This window comes from Armigeres subalbatus, chromosome 3 (assembly GCF_024139115.2).
Source record: "Armigeres subalbatus isolate Guangzhou_Male chromosome 3, GZ_Asu_2, whole genome shotgun sequence".
Lineage (NCBI taxonomy): Eukaryota > Metazoa > Arthropoda > Insecta > Diptera > Culicidae > Armigeres > Armigeres subalbatus.
Genome location: NC_085141.1, coordinates 124,107,694 through 124,128,690, shown reverse-complemented (window position 1 = coordinate 124,128,690; position 20,997 = coordinate 124,107,694). Strand labels below are relative to the sequence as shown.

The following is a 20,997-nucleotide window of genomic DNA, read 5'->3' as shown; positions in this document are numbered from 1 at the left end:
AGTCATTTTGATTTCTTTGTAGGTTCAGCTAAACATTGCTTTAAATCTTTACCATGCAAAGAAGCACAAGAAATGATTTAAAAATTTTAAGGAATTTTAAAACAGAAAATCTTTAAAATTTTGATTTAATTTTCTAAGGAATTCCTATTGGAATTGCTTCTAAAGTACAACCTTCACAAGTACTACAAAAGTGCAATTTTTTCGTTATTTCCACTTGTAAAAACATCGAAATATCCTCGGGAAATTCATTATTGGTGTTTTAGATGAACTTTTTTTCGATTTTCTACTGGAAAATCTTAGGAATTTCCATCGGAAATATTTTGGTATACTCCAAATAATTTCTTTTGGAAATTAAAAAAACTGCTGAAAATTTCTAAGATTTTTTTGAAAAACGAAAAAAAATTCCATTGGAAATTTAGAAGAATTTCCTTTGAAGATTCATTAAATTTGCCCAGGATTTTGAAAAAAAAATCTTTAGAGATTCTGTAAAAAAAGTAAGCTGGATTTTTTTCTAATTTATACCGGAAGTTCTTCGGAATTTGATGTTTATTGGAATTTTCATGCATTTAGGATCCTTCTACGGATTCTTCTAGTTCTTCAAAATTTCTACCGAACATTTTTTAGGAACTTTTCCACAGAATTTCGAAAAAAAATCGTTGAAATACTGAAGATTTTTCCGTGGAGACTCCGAAGAATTTCTTCTAACTATTCTGAAGGGTTTCCCTTTCAACTCCAGAATAATTATTCTTGAAAATTAGGAAGATCTTGGAATTTAAAATTCATCTAAGCAATAAATGTAGGCAATTATTTAGGATTAAGAAGCCTAGTTCTTATGATATTGAATAATTAGGCTAATTGATCGAAAAATTTAATAATGCACCTAATTAGAACATTTAGGTGCATTTTTAAATTTTTCGATCAATAATGCACAAAATTCTAGTAGTGCGTATGAAAAAGGTTATGACATAGAGAAGTTTGCATTTTAAAAATCAACATGAAAGTCTAAATAAAATGCTTTTTAAATTCATAAAAGGGTCTTAGAACTAAGAAGAGTCCGGCGATATGAAAAAAAGTGGCAGTGTTCCAGAAAAAAAACACTCCAATTCATAAAACAATCTAGGGTAATAAATAGTGTTATAATAACGATTGAAATTGAATTCCAAAACAAATCTCAACCCTTTCAGGACGGATGGGTCATATATGCCCAGCGTTTTAGATTGGCTATTCAATCACAAAAGAGATCTAGACCACCATTTTCTTCAGTAAAATTGTTCATCTAGATATTGGTTTTACAGAAAAAAATATGGGAGCTCAAATTTGACTGACCCTGAAAACTCAGTTATCCGAAACTTTGGGAAGATTTCGATTCTAAGAGCATGCAAATGAAGTTGAAATATTTGAATCATTCTGAACACTCAGATAAGATGGGTCATCCTGAACGTTAAGCCAGTGATTGCTCTCAAGTTCAGCCCACGACTTCTCGGGTGATCAATCATGACATTTGTAATGTCCTCATCATCGGTATGTACCCAATCCGAAGAAATAAGCATATGATCCTAATTTCCATTAACATGAGATCTAAGAGACAAGGTACCCAAAATTATCTTGAGTCAACATCAAGCTGCACAATGACTATGCCTTTTTTGTAGGGCCTTAGAAGCACTGGGTTCACGGACTTGAATGAATAGGAGTTCAAACATTACGACTTCCAGGACGTTTTTTAAAACCTAAAAGTTTTGTATAACCTAAGTCGAGTCAAGTACGAACCACTGAAGACGACCCTACTGTTGAGGTCGAAATACGTATCTGTCAAGGTACAATCAAGTGGTGGAATTAAATGGGAAGGTACAAACTCGTCTTATGACAAGTAAAGACATTCCATTAAAAAGCTCAACATATTTTTTTAACTAAAAAGTCTGTAGTAGCTTGTACAAATAACAATTGCCATATCAACCCAATGGACCTAATGAGATATTATATCATACATCATTCATAATTTGGTTAATTGGATAAATCGAATGATCCGAACTCCAAAATGATAATTGATCTATAATACATTCATTCTTCTATGAGTCCACCATTGACTGAAGCATATTCGAGATATGGAATAGAAGTTCCTTGGGAAATTATTCAAAAGACATCAGAGTGAACGAAAAAAATTGTTTAGTATGGCATCATTGGATTCCACGAGTCAATATCAAAATAAAATTTCAATGAAGAATTATAAATTTTGAGAGATGAGCCAGCTCTAGATTATTTATTAGAGAAAAAATAGAATCTTCGAAATAATGAAAATTTTAATTTCCATGCTGGGTTTTAGTTTGATTTTGAATCAGTTGAAATTGTCCATCTTCAAAATTGATCGGATTAACCATATGTTTTAGTTACATAGGTTTTTTTTTTAATTTTTGTGTTTGAAAAAAAAACCACGTGGTCAAAGGGGGGGGAGGGGGGTCTACCAAATGACCACGATAGACCACATGGGGGAAGGGGGGTGTTGAAAATCTTCAAAAATATGACCACGTGGTTTCTGGATGGCCCCCAGCATGGTCTTGCTTTGTAGCCGCGCGTCTGACCGCACGGCTAAGGAGGGCCCCAGACAGGAGGTTTGCGCAGGCCCAATAAGCCGCCTGGAAAACTAATCATTACGAACAATATAAGAGATAATGCGACTCGATATAATCGGCAAAGACCTAGGCGACGAATAAAGGATCACGATTGGAAGCTTGGAACATGGAACTGCAAATCGCTAGGTTTCGCAGGTTGTGACAAGATGATCTACGATGAATTACATCCCCGCAACTTCGTGGCGCTGCAGGAGATTTGCTGGGCAGGACAGAAAGTGTGGAAAAGCGGGCATAGGGCGGCTACCTTCTACCAAAACTGTGGCACCACCAACGAGCTGGGAACCGGCTTCATAGTGCTGGGAAAGATGCGCCAACGTGTGATTGGGTGGCAGCCAATCAACGCAAGGATGTGCAAGCTGAGGATAAAAGGCCGTTTCTTTAACTATAGCATCATCAACGTGCACTGCCCACACGAAGGTTGACCAGACGAAGAGAAAGAAGCGTTTTATGCAATACTGGAGCAGACATACGATGGATGCCCACTGCGGGACGTCAAAATCGTCATCGTCATGAACGCGCAGGTAGGAAGGGAGGAAATGTATAGACCGGTCATCGGACCGGATAGTCTGCACACCGTATCGAATGACAACGGCCAACGATGCATAAACTTCGCAGCCTCCCGCGGGATGGTAGTCCGAAGCACCTTCTTTCTTCGCAAAAATATCCACAAGGCCACATGGAGATCACCTAACCAAGAAACGGAAAACCAAATCGACCACGTTCTAATCGACGGTAAATTCTTCTCCGACGTCACGAACGTCCGCACTTACCGCAGTGCGAATATTGAATCCGACCACTACCTCGTTGCAGTATGCCTGCGCTCAAAACTCTCGACGGTGTACAACACGCGTCGAAGTCGGACGCCGCGGGTTAACATTGGGCGGCTACAAAACGGTAGACTAGCCCAAGAATACGCGCAGCAGCTGGAAGTGGCACTCCCAACGGAAGAGCAGCTTGGCGCAGCGTATCTTGAAGATGGATGGAGAGATATTCGATCCGCCATTGGTAGCACTGCAACCGCTGCACTTGGCACGGTGCCCCCGGATCAGAGAAACGAATGTATGACGGTGAATGTGAGCAGTTAGTAGAAGAGAAGAATGCAGTACGGGCGAGATTGCTGCAACACCGCACGAGGGCGAACTAGGCACGGAACAGACAAAACTCAATTTTCCGGAGGAAAAAGCGTCAGCAGGAAGATCGAGACCGTGAAGAGACGGAGCAACTGTACCGCGCTAATAACACACGAAAGTTCTATTAGAAGTTGAACCGTTCACGTAAAGACCACGTGCCACAGCATGATTTGTGTAAGGACATAAACGGGAACCTTCTTACAAACGAGCGTGAGGTGATCCAAAGGTGGCGGCAGCACTACGAAGAGCACCTGAATGGCGATGTGGCAGACGAAGATGGCGGTATGGTGATGGACCTGGAGGAACGCGCGCAGGACATAATTCTACCGGCTCCGGATCTCCAGGAAATCCAGGAGGAGATTGGCCGGCTGAAAAACAACAAAGCCCCTGGAGTTGGCCAACTACCAGGAGAGCTATTTAAACACGGTGGTGAGGCACTGGCTAGAGCGCTGCACTGGGTCATTACCAAGATTTGGGAGGAGGAAGTTCTGCCGCAGGAGTGGATGAAAGGTGTCGTGTGTCCCATCTACAAAAAGGGCGATAAGCTGGATTGTAGCAACTACCGCGCAATCACATTCAGAGCTTAAAATATTCATTTTCATGAAGCAATTTCGGTCCGAATTTTGACAATCATCGCATGAATATTCAAAACATAGAATGACATAGTCAGACGACTACTCCACGAACTCATTCATTCGACTGTCACTGAATGTGTTTACTATGTGCATAAAAAACATAATTAGCATTGTTTATGTTGTTTACGCTGAAAGTGCCTCGCGGATGAAAATCGGATTCAGTCCTGTGTGATAAATCACTTTACTCATTTGAAACGTATTCAGATTTCAGATAATTTATCAATTTGTAAAATGTGCATAAATATTCAATGACTAATATTCAACTGAATATTGTATGTCCAGAGCCGACTATGAATGTGTCGTAAGTGAACTGACAAATGAAGAAAAATGGACTTCACTAAACATTTTCGATTATTTTACACGCTGATCACATTGCTGAACGCCGCCTACAAAGTACTCCACAAATTTTATGCCGTCGACTAGCACCAATTGCAAGGGAGTTCGTGGAGTAGTACCAGGCTTGTTTTATGGGCGAACGCTCCACCACGGACCAGGTGTTCGCCATTCGCCAAGTACTGCAGAAGTGCCGCGAATACAACGTGCCCACACATCATCTATTCATCGACTTCAAAGCCGCATATGATACAATCGATCGGGACCAGCTATGGCAGATAATGCACGAACACGGATTTCCGGATAAACTGATACGATTGATCAAGGCGACGATGGATCGGGTGATGTGTGTAGTTCGAGTTTCTGGGGCATCCTCGAGTCCCTTCGAAACCCGCAGAGGGTTACGGCAGAGTGATGGTATTTCGTGTCTGCTATTCAACATCGCTTTGGAAGGGGTAATACGAAGAGCAGGGATTAACACGAGTGGTACAATTTTCAATAAGTCCGTCCAGCTATTTGGCTTCGCCGACGACATAGATATCATGGCACGTAACTTTGAGAAAATGGAGGAAGCCTACATCAGACTGAAGAGGGAAGCCAAGCGGATCAGACTAGTCATCAACACGTTGAAGACGAAGTACATGATAGGAAGAGGTTCAAGAGAAGACAATGTGAGCCACCCAGACGCTCCGATTGAATAGAGTTCGTCGCCGTACCAAACTGACAATCTACAAAACGCTGATTAGACCGATAGTCCTCTACGGACACGAGACCTGGACGATGCTCGTGGAAGACCAACGCGCACCTGGAGTTTTCGAAAGGAAAGTACTGCGTACCATCTATGGTGGGGTGCAGATGACGGACGGTACGTGGAGGAGGCGAATGAACCACGAGTTCCATCAGCTGTTGGGAGAACCATCCATCGTTCACACCACGAAAATCGGACGACTGCGGTGGGCCGGGCACGTAGCCAGAATGTCGGACAGTAACCCGGTGAAAATGGTTTTCGACAACGATCCGACGGGCACAAGAAGGCGAGGTGCGCAGCGGGCAAGGTGGATCGATCAGGTGGAAGATGACTTGCGGACCCTCCGTAGACCGAGCTGAATGGAGAATGGAGAAGACTCTTATATTCCGGACAGGCCACTTCAGCCTTAGTCTGAATAAATGAAATGAATGAATATCTTTACTAATATAAATAAAAATTTGTTTGTGTTCGTTCCGCATTATTGAAAAACAACTACATGATTTTTCTTCATTGTTTCAAGAACTTTGTTCGTTTTTATCGTTTTTATCGTTTTTATCTAATTTTGAGTATTCTTGACAATGAATCCAACAATGTCTTGAAAATTAATCATTATTTTCCTTTAAATCAAATAAAGCTTTGTCCAGTTAGAATCCGGAATCATTTATTGTATTGCAGCGGCACGGAAAGTGACCGCTGCAAGAATTATTTTACAGCGGTATGTCTACCTAGGTGCACACTTTCTGTGGTATAAATTTCATGGTGTTTTGTGCAGCGAATCAAAAATTATTATAGATAGAAGCCGAGAGGAGAGAATAAATTCGGTGGAACCTACGTCAAAATGGATTTAGGACAGCTTCCTGGCCGAAAATTCTGCATGGCGACGGCAGGAGGAGTTATTCCTGCGAGACTAGGTTTGCTTTCATAGACAAATTTGCCAAAAAAAACTGATGATTTGGCGAGGGATATGCAGCAGAGCAAAAAACAAAGTGTTCGTGTCGAATAAGACGATGGAGCTGTACAAGGAAGAATGTCTCAAAAATCGCATACTAAGTTTCATGAAAGCCCTTGAAGGTCCTGTGAAGTTTTGGCCAGATTTGGCGAGTTGCCACTACAGCCGGGAAGTCATCCAGTTGTACCGCGATAATAACGTCGATTTCAACAATAAAAACATAATCCATACATAATTCATACTGCCCGCAGTTCTGCCCGCAGTTCTGGGCCATCGAGACATTTTGGGCAATAATGAAGCGGGAGCTTAGGAAAAGTGGATAAACAGCTCTGGATGCGACTCAGATGATCAAAATGTGGAACAAATATGCCAAGGAAGTTGTCTCCAGAGGTGTGCAGCGTTTGATGAGAGGAATAAAGAAGAAAGCGTAAATTGTCACTAGAAAACTAGAAATGATTTGCGTATATGTTTTTTCCTTAAAGTACAATACCTTTGTTTTGATGCATTAACCTAATTTGTATGTCAATCCGTTACCTAGATACATATGTTTTATTATTCCGGATTCTAAATGGACATAGCTTTATCATCAATTCAAGCCATCCAGATTTTTTCTCAAACAGAAAAAGCTTAACTTACGATAATGTTCTCTTCCACTGTGCGATAGATCCGATCAATGTGAGATCCAATGGTGAAAAAGGACATAAGTTAAGAAGAATGTCCAATGTTTGCTTATGAATTTATTATTCAAACTCAATTCGACCACCCTTTTAAAGTATCACATTATAGTCAAACAGAGAACTTTCACAAGCATCAGTTAAGCACATTGTTAAACTTCCCCAATGTGCTGAAAAAAATGCAAATGCTGAAATGAAATCTGTCTTGCGTATTATTCAGCATCTATTTTGTTCAGCTATGAAGATTACAAATAAACAATTATTCAGCTTGTCTTCAACTGTAGCTTCTCGTTGTTTGTTGGGTAGTTATACGCCCACAATTCATACATAACGGTTCATTCAAATAAATGTATTCATCCATACAAAATGTGTTACAGGGGGAAAAGAGTGGGCTGTAATTGCCCAATATTGCGTCTCGTTATTTATGAACGGCCCCTTAAAGTTTTTCTACTACCAACATCGGTTCGCCATTTCTAGTGTCGGTATTTTGGTTGCTAGGTCAGGCGTAACAATACTCATTCAAGCCACACAATAAGGCAGAAAGTGACACTAATTTTCAATCACTTTGATGTGTGAGTTATTCTATTGCTGTAGATCAGAAGCGACATTAACAATCATGCCTTCGCATCCACCGCCTTCAAGTGACTAATGTCATTGTCTTTGCTTGTGTAATTTAATAAATTGACATCCCTATAAATATCCAGAAAACTTTGTTAGTTTGCTAATGAATAAGAGTGCTAATGAAATCTTGATTATTCCCTCCAAAGAGTGAAGGCGAAGGCGCCTGTGGTACTGATGAAGATGGGAAAATAGTCGAAATTGGATCAGTAACTCATCCCGGCATCCGACGATGGCATCCGATGAGCTCACGGGATGGCATCCCCCGATGTACTTTCCATAACGCAATTTTGTACCATCATATCAACACGTTCTCCGCCTCCGGGTGGCAGCTCCCGAGTTGCGCGGCGTGACGGTCGGTGGGAGGAATACGTGCAGTAATTCTTCACGTTCCCATCCAGAGCGGTGGGTACTCTGTCTTCCATCTCATCCCATCTCAACTGAACGCACACATCTTGAGGCAACAACGCTTCCATGGTAGCACCTGCACAGTTGTTAATGAAATTATTACGACGTGCACAAATGCAGTGCATACAAATGGCAGTTATGGCAACTTTCTGTGCAGGATCTTCACACTTACAAGGGATGCACCTCCGTAGCCGACAGAAGTTGATGGAAACAAGAAAGGATATCCGAGCTTCGCTTTCGAACAAGTGGTGCGAAGTGTCAAGTGTTACCGTACACATTTTCACGTGTTGGGTAACTTAATATCTTGTTTCTTATGCAGTAGGTTGCCCTAATTTTAATTACTTCTGATATGTAAACCGAATAGAACTAATCCGCTTGTAGCCATCAAGAGGAACGTTACAAAAGAAAGGTTCGAATTTCAATATACATACTTGAAATTCAAAGCTTAACACCTACGAATATGGGAGTATTCAGGAGTTCAATCAAGGGGAGTTAAACTATTGCAGAGCTTTTCTGGTCTGTGTTGAAAATAATTGGAATTGCTAAAGGCGGGATTTACTTTTTTTATTGCTTTTAAAGATCCTTTAAAATTTCTGATTTATTTAATGTTTTTGAAGGAAAAAAGCATTTTTGGATAAAATTGTTGCACATCGAAAGAGATCGGTTTTGGAGTGATGTTACACAGCCAGAAAAATTACGTTAATTTACGTTCGCAAAAATAGACGATAGTGCTGTAATTTTAAATCTAGAACAATTTAAAATTACACGATCGTGTGAAAAAAAGCAGATTTAATTGAAATTAAAAAAAAAAATTATTACTTAAACCATTACTTATTCTACATGACTACTTTAAAACCAAGAAAACCATAAAACCCGAATGAAACTGGGGATGCGATTGAGCAAGCAGAGGTACTTTCTTCAGATTCTTCAACATTCTTAGGAGCTTCTTCGTTAGACGCCGAAAAAACAATCCACTGTATCAGCAGCACGTCGTTCTATTCGAACCGAATAATTGAAACTTATCCTGTATCCCATAGAACTACTCGGAAGGATAATTTTTCATACATCCATATCATAGCTCTCTCTTTAGGAGTGGGGGAAATACTATGTTCCACTGTGTCTACGCCTAAAAAACCTACAGGCTATCCACCTGTCTGATTCACTGCAATAATTCTTGTTATTTGTCACAAATCTGTTTTATCAGTCCTTCTTGAGAATCGGCTTCTGCTAAAATACTCGTTCAAATGTCAAACTGTTGAGAACGATTTACTATACTTGCTGAATGGCGACATTTAGAATAAATCTTTAAATGTTTACCGTTAAATGGCCGGAGATGACTGAAACATAAAAGGGGGAAAAGTTCAGTCATGGGCATCCTTTTGTTCTTTGTTCGTAATTTTGGTCCTTTTGATATTATGCCGACAATAGCTGGGGGAGAAGTTCGTTTGTGGCAGCCACACGTATCTTTCGAGAGAAAGCAGTTGCTGCCATTCTGACAGCTGTCATTAAAATTTCCCAGAATAATGCAAAACTTCCATAAACGTAAGAAAATTTTCCAGAAACGAAAAAGAATTTTAATCATGAGAGTTGTAATTATAAATTAAAATTTTTCCATTGGAAAAAAATATCAAATTCCCATAAATAAATCAAAATGAGCAATAAATGATTGTTGAATTTTCCACAAAATATTTATTTGTCCACATGCGCTTCAGCTCCTCGATGAACCTACGTCGAATGGAGTATCCTCCTCCACTGGGCTCGATTTTGGTCATTATTGATTTTTATTAGAAAGCTTTTAAATTTTTTGAGGAGAAATATGTATTACCCCGAATGTCAGTACCCCGAATGCCATTACCCAGCAGGCCATTACCCCTAATGGGACAATAGCCTGAAAATCATTACCCCGAAAGGCCATCAGTATTCCATTATTATGTTTAACACCAGCAGATATCGATGTTTTGCAAAATAAAAATATTTCATTGGAGAAATGCACTAAAGATTCTATTTAACCAACAGTTTTGATTTTTTTGTCTTATTAACTTCAACTGAGTTTTCTTCATTTCAGTGATTTTTGAAGAGAAGTTCATCACTTAACTTTAACTTGTCATAAGACGAGTTTGTACAATCCCATTTCATTCCACCACTAAAAAGCTCAAAATAATTTTCTTAACTTTAACGGTCATCATACCCCATTAAAACCTAAAAAAGTACCGTTCTACGAAATGAAATACCCCGTCAACACAAGATCGTGTATGATGTCATATAAAATGCGAAAGTTGAGGCGATATAGGTACTTCCCCATACCACATGTACTTATATCACCACCACATTTCCTCCACTTTAGCATCTTATGTTGCATCGTATACGATTATGTGTTGAGTGGGTAAATCAGCCTTATTTGAATGAACGCCTTTTCCGGTGTAATGACACAGAGGAGATGATGCCTTCTTTAAATGAACAAGTTTGTCGGTGGGAAACTACCCCGACATCCATTACCCCGAAGGGCAATAAAGATTCTGTTTAACCAATATTTAAAGTTTACGTGTAATTAACTTGGACTATCATTCTACACCATTATAATCTTATTATCTGGGAAAGTGCTATTGTACGAGGGAGGGGATAATATTTTCTCGCAGTTAACGCATCTGTCCGGTATGAAGCGAACAGTGAGAACAATGCCTTCTTTAAACTTTTCCTTCCCATGGTAGCTAAAAATTTTCATCGATTTTTTAAAAGCAAAAGGAAATATTTAGCACAGCTTTATAGTTTCTCTAGATTGCTTATATGGGGCCCTCCTTAGCCGTGCGGTAAGACGCGCGGCTACAAAGCAAGACCATGCTGAGAGTGGCTGGGTTCGATTTCCGGTGCCGGTCTAGGCAATTTTCGGATTGGAAATTGTCTCGATTTCCCTGGGCATAAAAGTATCATCGTGTTAGCCTCATGATATACGAATGCAAAAATGGTAACCTGGCTAAGAAACCTCGCAGTTGATAACTGTGGAAGTGCTTAATGAACACTAAGCTGCGAGGCGGCTTTGTCCCAGTGTGGGGATGTAATGCCAATAAGAAGAAGAAGAAGATTGCTTATATAATCAATTCTGTGTTAAAAAATAATTGGAGAATTGGTAATAATCAAGTAACAATTGATTCATGATTATTATTTTTTCTGTTCTCGACTATTTCTCTCTCTCTCTCTTTCACACACTTTCCACTCTCTCTCACTTTCCACTAACTCTCTCAGTTTCCACTCTCTCTCGCTTTCAACTCTCTCTCACTTTCCACTCTCTCTCACTTTCCACTCTCTCTCACTCTCCACTTTCACTTTCACTCTCCACTCTCTCTCACTCTCCACTTTCTCTTACTCTCCACTTTCTCTTACTCTCCACTCTCTCTTACTCTCCACTCTCTTACTCTCCACTCTCTCTCTCTCTCTCTCTCTCTCTCTCTCTCTCACTCACACACACGCACTCACCACCCTCTCTTTTTACTCTCTCATCCGCTCGCATACACGTATCACCACTCTCTCTCCTCCTTGAAAACACGCTCACTTGCTATTCTTCTTACTCTGCTCACTTGCTCATTCATACCACTCACTCACTTTTACTCACTCACTTAGTTTAACTAACTCACTAACTCTTGCTTACTCACTCATCCATTCATCAACTCTTACTCACTCACTCTTACTCACCAACTCACCTACTCACCCACCCGTCACACAGTGGTGCGTTTGTTTTATGGGATCAGTGTATTCGGGAATAAATTCTTCAAAAATATGGCACATCGTAATATGGCGAAAAGTTGTAGTTCCATTTTTTGCCACAGGTGGTGCGGCAAAATATAACTTCTTTAATAAAAGATTTTTAAATATGGTATCTTCGGCAAAGTTGTAGTATAAATTATTATAATTTGTTTTGCTGAAGTTACCGAGTGTCCATCTATAATCGTTTTTGAAATACGGGCGTTTTTTATGGAAAGACCCTAAAAAACAGTTCTTGAAGATATTTTCGAAACTAACAGTCTCAGGTCAATACAATGTTCTACAAAAATGTATTTATAATCAAAATAGACCACTTCTGGAAGATAACACGGATGTTTTTTGCAAACATGACTTATTATCGGCAATTTAAGGTCTAAAATAGTGATATTTGAAGACTTCATACACCCAAAAAACAAATCTGACAATTATTGTATAAAATCTGGACATATACAATTCTGTAAGCTTTTTATACAAATATTGTTGTTGGGAATAGTCACCTTCAAATACCATTTGACAGCAGATCTCGTTTTGATCAGCTTCAAAGCTATAAATTAATTAATTTATTATTCTCAAAATTATTCACCTTATAAATTCACGTCTTAAATCTTTCTTTCTGGTATTGAATTCTAGCGGACCTTTCTTCCCAACATATTCTTTACTTCCCTCTTTCAGTGTTGCCAGTTTTACCAACAATTAGTTGAAACTTCTTAACAATTGTATTAAAATAATACAAATCTGTATTATTTTAATACAATATTTGTATAAAAAGCTTACAGAATTGTATATGCCCAACTATTATACAGTTTCTGTAAGGTTCTTATGCAGAACTGTATTAAAATCTGCCATCCCCTGGTTGGGTGTATGGGACAGAGGGGCAAATTGGGACAAAGAAATTCCCACAGGATTTATAATATCTGGTTTGTAGTTTCAAATGCGTCTTTACCAAAGACACCATATTTATAAATCGTTTATAAAAGAAGTTACATTTTGCAGCGCCACCTGTGGCAAAAATTGGAACTACAACTTTTCGCCATTCGACGCGCCATATTTTTGTAGAATTTATTCCCGTAGATCGTTTGCTTAGTTATGCTGAACAATCATAATTTGAGTTTCGGCACTGTACGAAAACTATTACGCCAGATTTGGGCTTTTTGAAATGTATGTAGATAAACGTGTGGTGAATTTGAAATTCACCACGGCTTCATTCTATAATCACCTTAAGCCTGGTGAACGCGTTCATTTTAAGAAGACATTATCACCTCTGTTCACATTACACAGGGCAAATGCGTTCATTTAAAAAAGCCATTATCAACTCGTTTCACACTTTCTCCATTTTATAGAATAGCACTTTTCCAGTAGACCTGTGCGCCGAAGTATTTGTGAACGGCATCACGCGCGCCGTGAGCAATGTTCGGTGGCGGCGGCGTGAATCGGCGTGAAGAATTTTGAGCTAGGAAAAACTCAGGTTGCAAAGCATATTATGCTTTTTATGAATTTTATGTTTGTGCAATTGCTAGCTAACGTCAGACTGATGCTTGTATCTTGTATCTCCACAGTAAAAGTTTACATTACATCCTCAACTAGGACATTGCCGTATCGCACCACATAAGTTTATTGGAAAGTACTTCGTATATAAATCCAGAAATTCGTTTAGAAATTGTTAAAGATATTCCTCAGAAAATCGAAAGAGGAATTCTAAGAATTAATTTAGAATTTACCAAATGAATCACTTCAAAACTTCCTCCAAGAATTCCCTTGAAATTTTATTTGAGTATTTTTTCGGAAATTCTTTCCGAAATTTCTCCAAAAGTTCCTTTGGGAATTTCCTTGGAAATCGTTTTTGGAATTGCTTCGGAAATTCCTTTATGGAGTCTTTTGAGAGTTCCTTCAGAAATTCATTCGAAAACTTCTTCAGGAACTCCTTTGCAAATTGCTTTAGGAATTCCTTGGAAAAATACCCTTGGAAAATCCTTCAGAAATTTCTTTAGGAGAAATCCTTCGGAATTTGATTGCAGGATATTTTTTTAGAACTTCCTTCAGTCCTTTTAGGAATATCTAATAGAAATTATTCCAGTAATTCCTCAAAGAATTTCTTCGGAAACTCTACGAAGATATTTTTAGTATTCTTTCGAAATTTCTCTTTGGGATTTGTTTCGAACGTTCTCCAGGAATTCTTTCAAAGTTTCCTATAGGAATTCTTTCGCACATTCCTCCGAAAATTCCTTTAGCAACTGTATCAGAAATTCCTTTGAACCTTCGAAAATTTATTTAAAAATTCCTTTAAGAATTCTTTCGGGAATTTCTTCAGAAATTCTTTTAGGAAATCTTCTGATTTTTTGTTTGTATATTCCTGCATTTTTTTTAAGTCGTTGTATAAGTGTTCTTTTAATTGAAAATAGATTTAACATTCAAATAGGTACCTTGGAAATATCTTCGAAAATTTCTTTAGAAATTCATACAAGTTAAAATTATTTCCGGAATTATTTCTGCATGTTGTATGGTTTACTGAAGAAATTTCCTAAGGACTTCATCCTGGAGGAAGCTCCAAAGAAATTTCTGAAAAAAAAATACATAGCCCTCTCCGGAGGGTTTTCTGAAAGAATCCCTGGAGAAATGTACAAAATAGTTGCTGGTGACTTTTTAAATAGATTTTTGAAGAAAATCCTGGAAGAATTTCCAACTCAATTTTTGAAGGAATAAAAGAAAAAAAAAACCTAAAAAGATTTATTTTCTAACAGAATTGTTTAATGAATTTCTGAAGGAATATCCGAAGGAATTCTAAAGGAATTTTTAATGGATTTTCCAAACAAATAGCTACTGGAATTTACATAGAAATTTCTATATTTATACAGGAATTTCTTCGAAAGTCCGGACAGTAGTAAAACAAACACAATTTTGATTCTAAAATCAAAACTACATGCCAAGAAAACTCCCAAAATATCGAGATTGCCGATACTTATTGCGGGTTTTCTCAAGAATTCCTTGGAAATTTACCGCAGGAGTTTCTTCGAAAATTTCTATAGATTTTTTTCGTAAATACCTTAAATAATTCCCTAGGAAATACATTCTGGAATTAATTTGGTAAGTCATCAAGAAACTCATTCTAGTATACCATCAAAAATTCCGTCAAGAACTCAATAGGGAATTTCTCCAGGAATTCCTTTAAAAAAACCCTCTACAAATGAAGCCAGGTTTTTCTTTAAAATTTCCTCTTGGAATTGCTTCGAAACAGAAATGGTAACTTGGCTTAAAAACGTCGCGGTAAATAACTGTGGAAGTGCTTGATGAACACTAAGCTGCGAGGCGGCAACGCCCCAGTGGGTGATGTAAAACCAATGAAGAAGAAGAAGAAGAATAATCTCAATAGCCAATACCCCTTACTGGATACCCTAGTGGCCCGAGGTAAACAACCCTTCAGGGAAGTTCGAGGTGTTTTGGGAGATCGTAATGTGGTCTATATGCACGCCATTTATAGTTTTCTTTGTGCTTCTGACATCAAAACCTAATAGGGGAAATGATGGTTTTTGCAGGTTTTGTTCTATTATTGTCAGGGGGGTTTTCCTATAACAAATTATGCTCAAATTTGTTCTAAACATTCTTTGAATATCAAAGAGTATTGAGGCCAAATTTCATAAAATTTGGTCAACAAAAACCCCCCTGACAATAATAGAGCAAAACCTGCCAAAGCCGTCATTTCTCTTAGTTTGTTTTTTTCTTTCTCCAAATTTTTTTTTGTGTTTAGTCTCTGCTTTCTGCTCCGTTGAGCACCATAGCTCTTGCCATCCGGAAGATGCTCCCAGTCAAACCATTCCTCGAGCACGACGACACGCCACATCGTCCCTGACGCCAAATGCCCGGATGAGAAGCTGAAATTCCCTGATCAAAAATCCTTAGCCTCGTCCATCCTTAAACATTGTAAACTAACCTCGAGTCACCACGAGTACGCTGGCTTCTACCTCTCTCTTACTAACTGAAAAATTAAATGATATTGATTGTATATATCAGAAAGACCCATGGCTCCGTAAAGTGAGCCTACCAAATAAACGAACTAGGAAAAAAATAGCCAATACCCCAATTGTTGACAGCCAGACAAAGATTTTGTTCTAATACAGAGACACGAAACAGTTAGAACATGTTTGTGGGACACTGAAATTTAGATATCCGTTTCAAATTGCGTTTCAAAAATTCTTATATTCCAAATGGTCAACTTTGCTTTTTGACACGTCCTTCGGTAAGATAAGGGGGTCATTCCAAAATTTCAAATTTGAGGCCGTCGCGAAAAGAGGTCAGGAAGTGCGAGCCAATAACTCAGCCGTTTTTCAACGGATTCCGGAGATTTTGGTATGAATCGATCAGTAAACTCTCTAAGATTCTATACAACTATTGTAAATATTTGATGTATTTAATTATTGAAAAATTGAATTTCGGCTATTAGGCATAAAAAGTTTATGATCAAATTTCGCATCCACTATCGCACTATACGTAATTCTACGTTCAATTTAGGGCCGTATCTTTGATACAACCCTTTACTTTTTTAATTCTAATTGATTTTAAATATTTATCCAATAAATTTATGTTTCAGCTCTAGAGAGCTTTGGTTATTTTAAAGAAAAAGAATATTTCCTTTAAACTTATCTTTACCTAACCCAAAGCTGTGTATTGTAAAAATCTATCTTGAACCAGTTGGTGCTCCTCAACTTCACAAAAGAGGATGTAATTTTAAGCTTCCTCCCAGAATCTCGTAGAAACGGATGCGTGTGGTGCCCCATTAGCACGAAAACTATGTGCAGCTTTTAACACATCTGAAGTTGGTTTCTTCTCTGCAGATAAAAATATAGAAGTTAGAAGGCTACCCGAACAATTAATAAATTACCAGCTCCGACACGTCCATCGACATTACGCTTCAGCTCAACTTTTCTAATAGCAAAGTCTGCTGCTGAAGATTCGTTCGCACTTTGCTAATTAGATTTCAGTCCTCTTTCAACGCAACGCGGTAGTGGGGCTTCATCCTTCCGTTCTGAAATGGAATCGAGTTAGGTTAATATGTTGGGATTCGGATATTTCGTGAGGTTCGCATACCTCGAAGAACGTCGCAAGCAACAGGCAGCATCCGCTCTTAAATATCAATTATAATATATTCTTCATCGTCAGGTTCCCTACACCGACCAACCATATACCTTACTACCGTTTCATCAAATATTTATTGCAAATATGTGCTCCCAGGCTCTATCAAATATCCCAAATTATTCCAACATCCGAAACAATCGTGATGTGAAATGTCTCGGATGATTAATATTAAAGTAGAACACTCTTTCTCCAAGGGAAAGCAAATACTCGAACTCATTTTCCTAAAAGGATTGCCATTTACTTTGGGTGAAGCGTCTAAGTGATTTCAACGATCTTCCCACACACTGGCACCTAATCGTCAGTCGTGTCACGATTTTCTCCAACGTTAGAAGGTCATAAATTTCGGCCAAAATGGAACTGCCAGAGAAAGGTTCCCGATACGCCGATTCGCCCCGTATCGTACAATCTGAGAGAAATGCTCCGACCCCCCGCCGCGCCGTGGCGAACGAGTGGTGTGCTTCCGGGCAGGTTTTTCGCTCCCACGGCGGCAAGTTTCCCACGCCATCCATCCATCGCATTGGGGTCGTCGTCGCCGAGTTTTTCAGCGAATTACAACCCGAGCTTTTCCATCACTCAGAATACCCCCGACTGTTGTTTTCAATTATGAGTATCCACTCGCGTAGGAATTGTTGCCGTTTCGGAACTGCCACGTAGCGGTCCGGATTTCGACTCCCACCTATCGGTCGCCTGCCGCCGGCTAGGTGCTGCCATAAATATACATAAATATTTCATCATCACGTTCTCCATAGTATCTACTGGGAAAGCCATTAGATAGCTTGGTTGATGGGTGGGAATGTATATATGCCGCCGGGGCAACACTCGTGCCATCTACCACTCAGTTCTGTTTTTACTCGGAAAGATGTTTCCTGTCGGCGGCGACGTCCCGCCTGCTGGTCCCAACCCTACAGCGATGCCAGATTTGGGGGAAAATCTCAGTAGATTAATGGGAGATTTGTTTTTGCGAATGCAGGTCATGGCAGATGGTTTGCATGAAACTTTACTTTACCGTCGCATTTAAAATTCAGTGCGTAGTCGCAACGATTGCTAGAGATATCGTTGCGACTACGCACTGAATTTCAAACGCGACTTTGAAGAAAATCACGACAGAGTTCCATAATGGCTGACACGATGGCCATCCTAGCCCTCACTTGGCGTTGTTGACGGCACAAATGCCATAATCTTGGGGGATCACACATTTGAATGATTTATGTTCCAATTTGGATCATAATTATCATAATAAAGCCCATTTTTCATCATTGCAGATAATAGTGATAATTTTTTCAGCACTCGTAGTAGTGGCTGATGTGTAGTTAGCTACCAATATGCAATGAACTTCCTTTTTCTTACGTTTGTTTCCCAATAAAATCTGCTTGAGTATTTTTCTCCAAAGACTTTTATGGCTTTCCAGTCTTTCCCAAGTGTTTTACTAAATTATCTCAAGCTCTACTAAGTGATGTCAAGTGATGAACATCTTTCATTCTTACACTTTACATTCTTTTAAATTACCTCGAATAGAAGAAGATAATCACGACTCTTAGCATTTCATCAGTTATTATTTGAAACCTTCTCTATTTCTGCCATTGCATGTGCATGTATCTTGTGTGGCAAGTACAATGGATACGCTATGCCCAGGGAGTCGAGAATGCTTCCCACCCGAAAACATCCCAGACTGGACCAAGAATCGAACTCGCCATCTCCGGCTTGGCAATCTTACGCCTTCGCTCGCAAGGCTACTGTAGGCTAGATGTGCTGGTTATAAATTACGTCATCAATTTCTACACGATAAGCTGGGGCATATAGGTAGAACGATGACCGTATAAAAGAGGCAAATAGCAGGAAATCGTTGACTTCCTTCCGATTATCGAATGTAATCTAGATTTTATCTTCGTTGAGATATTTTGCTACACTCACAGATATATAATTAGAGTTCAGAAAATCAGCAATGTCGAAGGGACTGATTGGACAATCCACTCGTCGTACATACACTACATAAGGGCCAAAAGTCGTTTGTTTTAGGATATATTTTAATCTGTTTGACAGATGGAGATACTTTTTCCAATGGTGGAGATAATGTTCACAAGAACGACGTAGGCTACAATAGCAAAGATCACAACGATCCGTTCGAGTCGGTGTCTGAGAGTCAACTGAAGAAGAAGAAGTTACTACCAATCCAAACAACATCGTACCAGCCAACGATATCGCCAAGCCACGGCCACGCCAGTCTGAACATCAACATTCGACAATTACTATCATGGAGTAAAACCACACAGGGCATAGAGTGATGATGATGATGGTCCCACCACATATCCCTACAAAGGTTTGGGCTAAATGATTTATATGTATTAAAGATAATTTAATAAATTTGATTCGACAACAAAACAAAAACTATCTGATTACCATCATACAAATAAATTAATAACTTTCCAATGCTGTCCAGAAAAAAATATGAATTGAAACAAAAAACTGTTTATTTTATCTACAGATTCTCATAAGTATCAGTAGTGAGTTCATAAAAATGCAAAACTTGTGATACCTCTCGCATGGATTTCGAAAGTTCCACCAGGTATTGCATTTTAGGTTAGCCACTCGTAAGCATCAATAATAATCTAACAAACTACGTCATCGACAAAATCAAAACTTGTGTTGCGACTCATAGACGTTCTACTGGCATTTAGTGCTACGGCCCATGCTGGTACGCCGTAGCGGATGATAGACAATGCTACACCCGCTATCAACCTTCGCACTTGACTATGCACCGCTGATCTGATGGACATCATTCGTGATAAAGATTTTATCACCAATGATACCCGTTGGCATGTATAATCGACGTGGCTCGTGAAATTGAGCTTATCGTGCATTATCACACCCAGATGCTTTAATGACCTCACGGAGTTGACTGTGCAGGTCCCTACTCTTATCTTCGCTTGCTGCAACCCACGGCGATATTAAGACCTCGGTCTTGTGATGTGCAAGGGATAACCTCCTCTAGTTGAGCCACTCCTCTATTCTGCCAATCGCATACGAAGCCTTCAGTTCGACTTCAACTAGAGTGTCACCCGTCACCTCTAGCATTAGATCATCCGCTAAGCCTTCTATTTGTACACCGGCCGGGAAACTTAAGCGTGATCCTCCGTCATACATGATATTCCACAGAACCGGTACGAAGATCGATCTTTGTAGAACACCCGCTGACACTTCTATCAACTGCTGACCGGTGTCGGTGCGCATTTTTTTAAACTTTGTTTATGAAGCCGATGTCGCAAATCAACACATTATTCCGAAAATAACTTTTCAGTATCCTGCAGAGATAGCGATGCAGGGAGTCAGCTATTGCTGCCCAGCTAGCATTCTCAAAAGCATTCTTTTCATCAAATGTAATCAATGCAAAGTACCTTCCCTTTGCAAACAACCCTTTCGGCCAAACGACCCATTCTGTCAAACGACCCTTTCGGCCAAACGGCCCTTTCAGCCATATGACCCTTTCGGCCAAATGACCCATTCGTTTGAACGAACCTTTCGGCCAAACGTCTCTTTCGGCCTAATGACCGTTTCGGCCTAATGACCCTTTCGGCAAAACGACCCTTTCGGCCGAACGATCCTTTCGGCCAAACGACCCTTTCGGTCAAATTACCCTTTCGGCTAAACGACCCTTTCGGCCAAACGACCCTTTCGGCCAAACGACCCTTTCGGCCTTATAACTGTCGGCCTAATGGTCTGTTCATTTGGCCGAACGAGAAGGGTCGTTTGGCCGAAACCCATTCGGCCAAAAGCCATTTGGCCGAATGCCACTAGGCCGATACCCATGTGGCCGAAAAGGTCATTTGGCCGAAAGGGTCATTTGGCCGAAAGGGTCAGTTGGCCGAAAGGGTCATTAGGCCGAAAGAGTCGTTTGGCCGAAAGGTTCGTTTAATCGAAAGAAAAACTAACTGGGGCTATTTTTGAAGGAAATCCAAAAGAAATTCCAGATGGAACAATCCCAGAAGGAATTCTGG

The 20,997-nt window shown here is 39.5% G+C and overlaps 1 protein-coding gene across 1 annotated transcript in view; it reads left to right on the top strand.

Annotated features, from left to right (window-relative positions):
- Positions 1–20,997, top strand: part of LOC134221957 (muscarinic acetylcholine receptor gar-3-like) — a 338,661-nt gene that overhangs the window by 150,384 nt on the left and 167,280 nt on the right.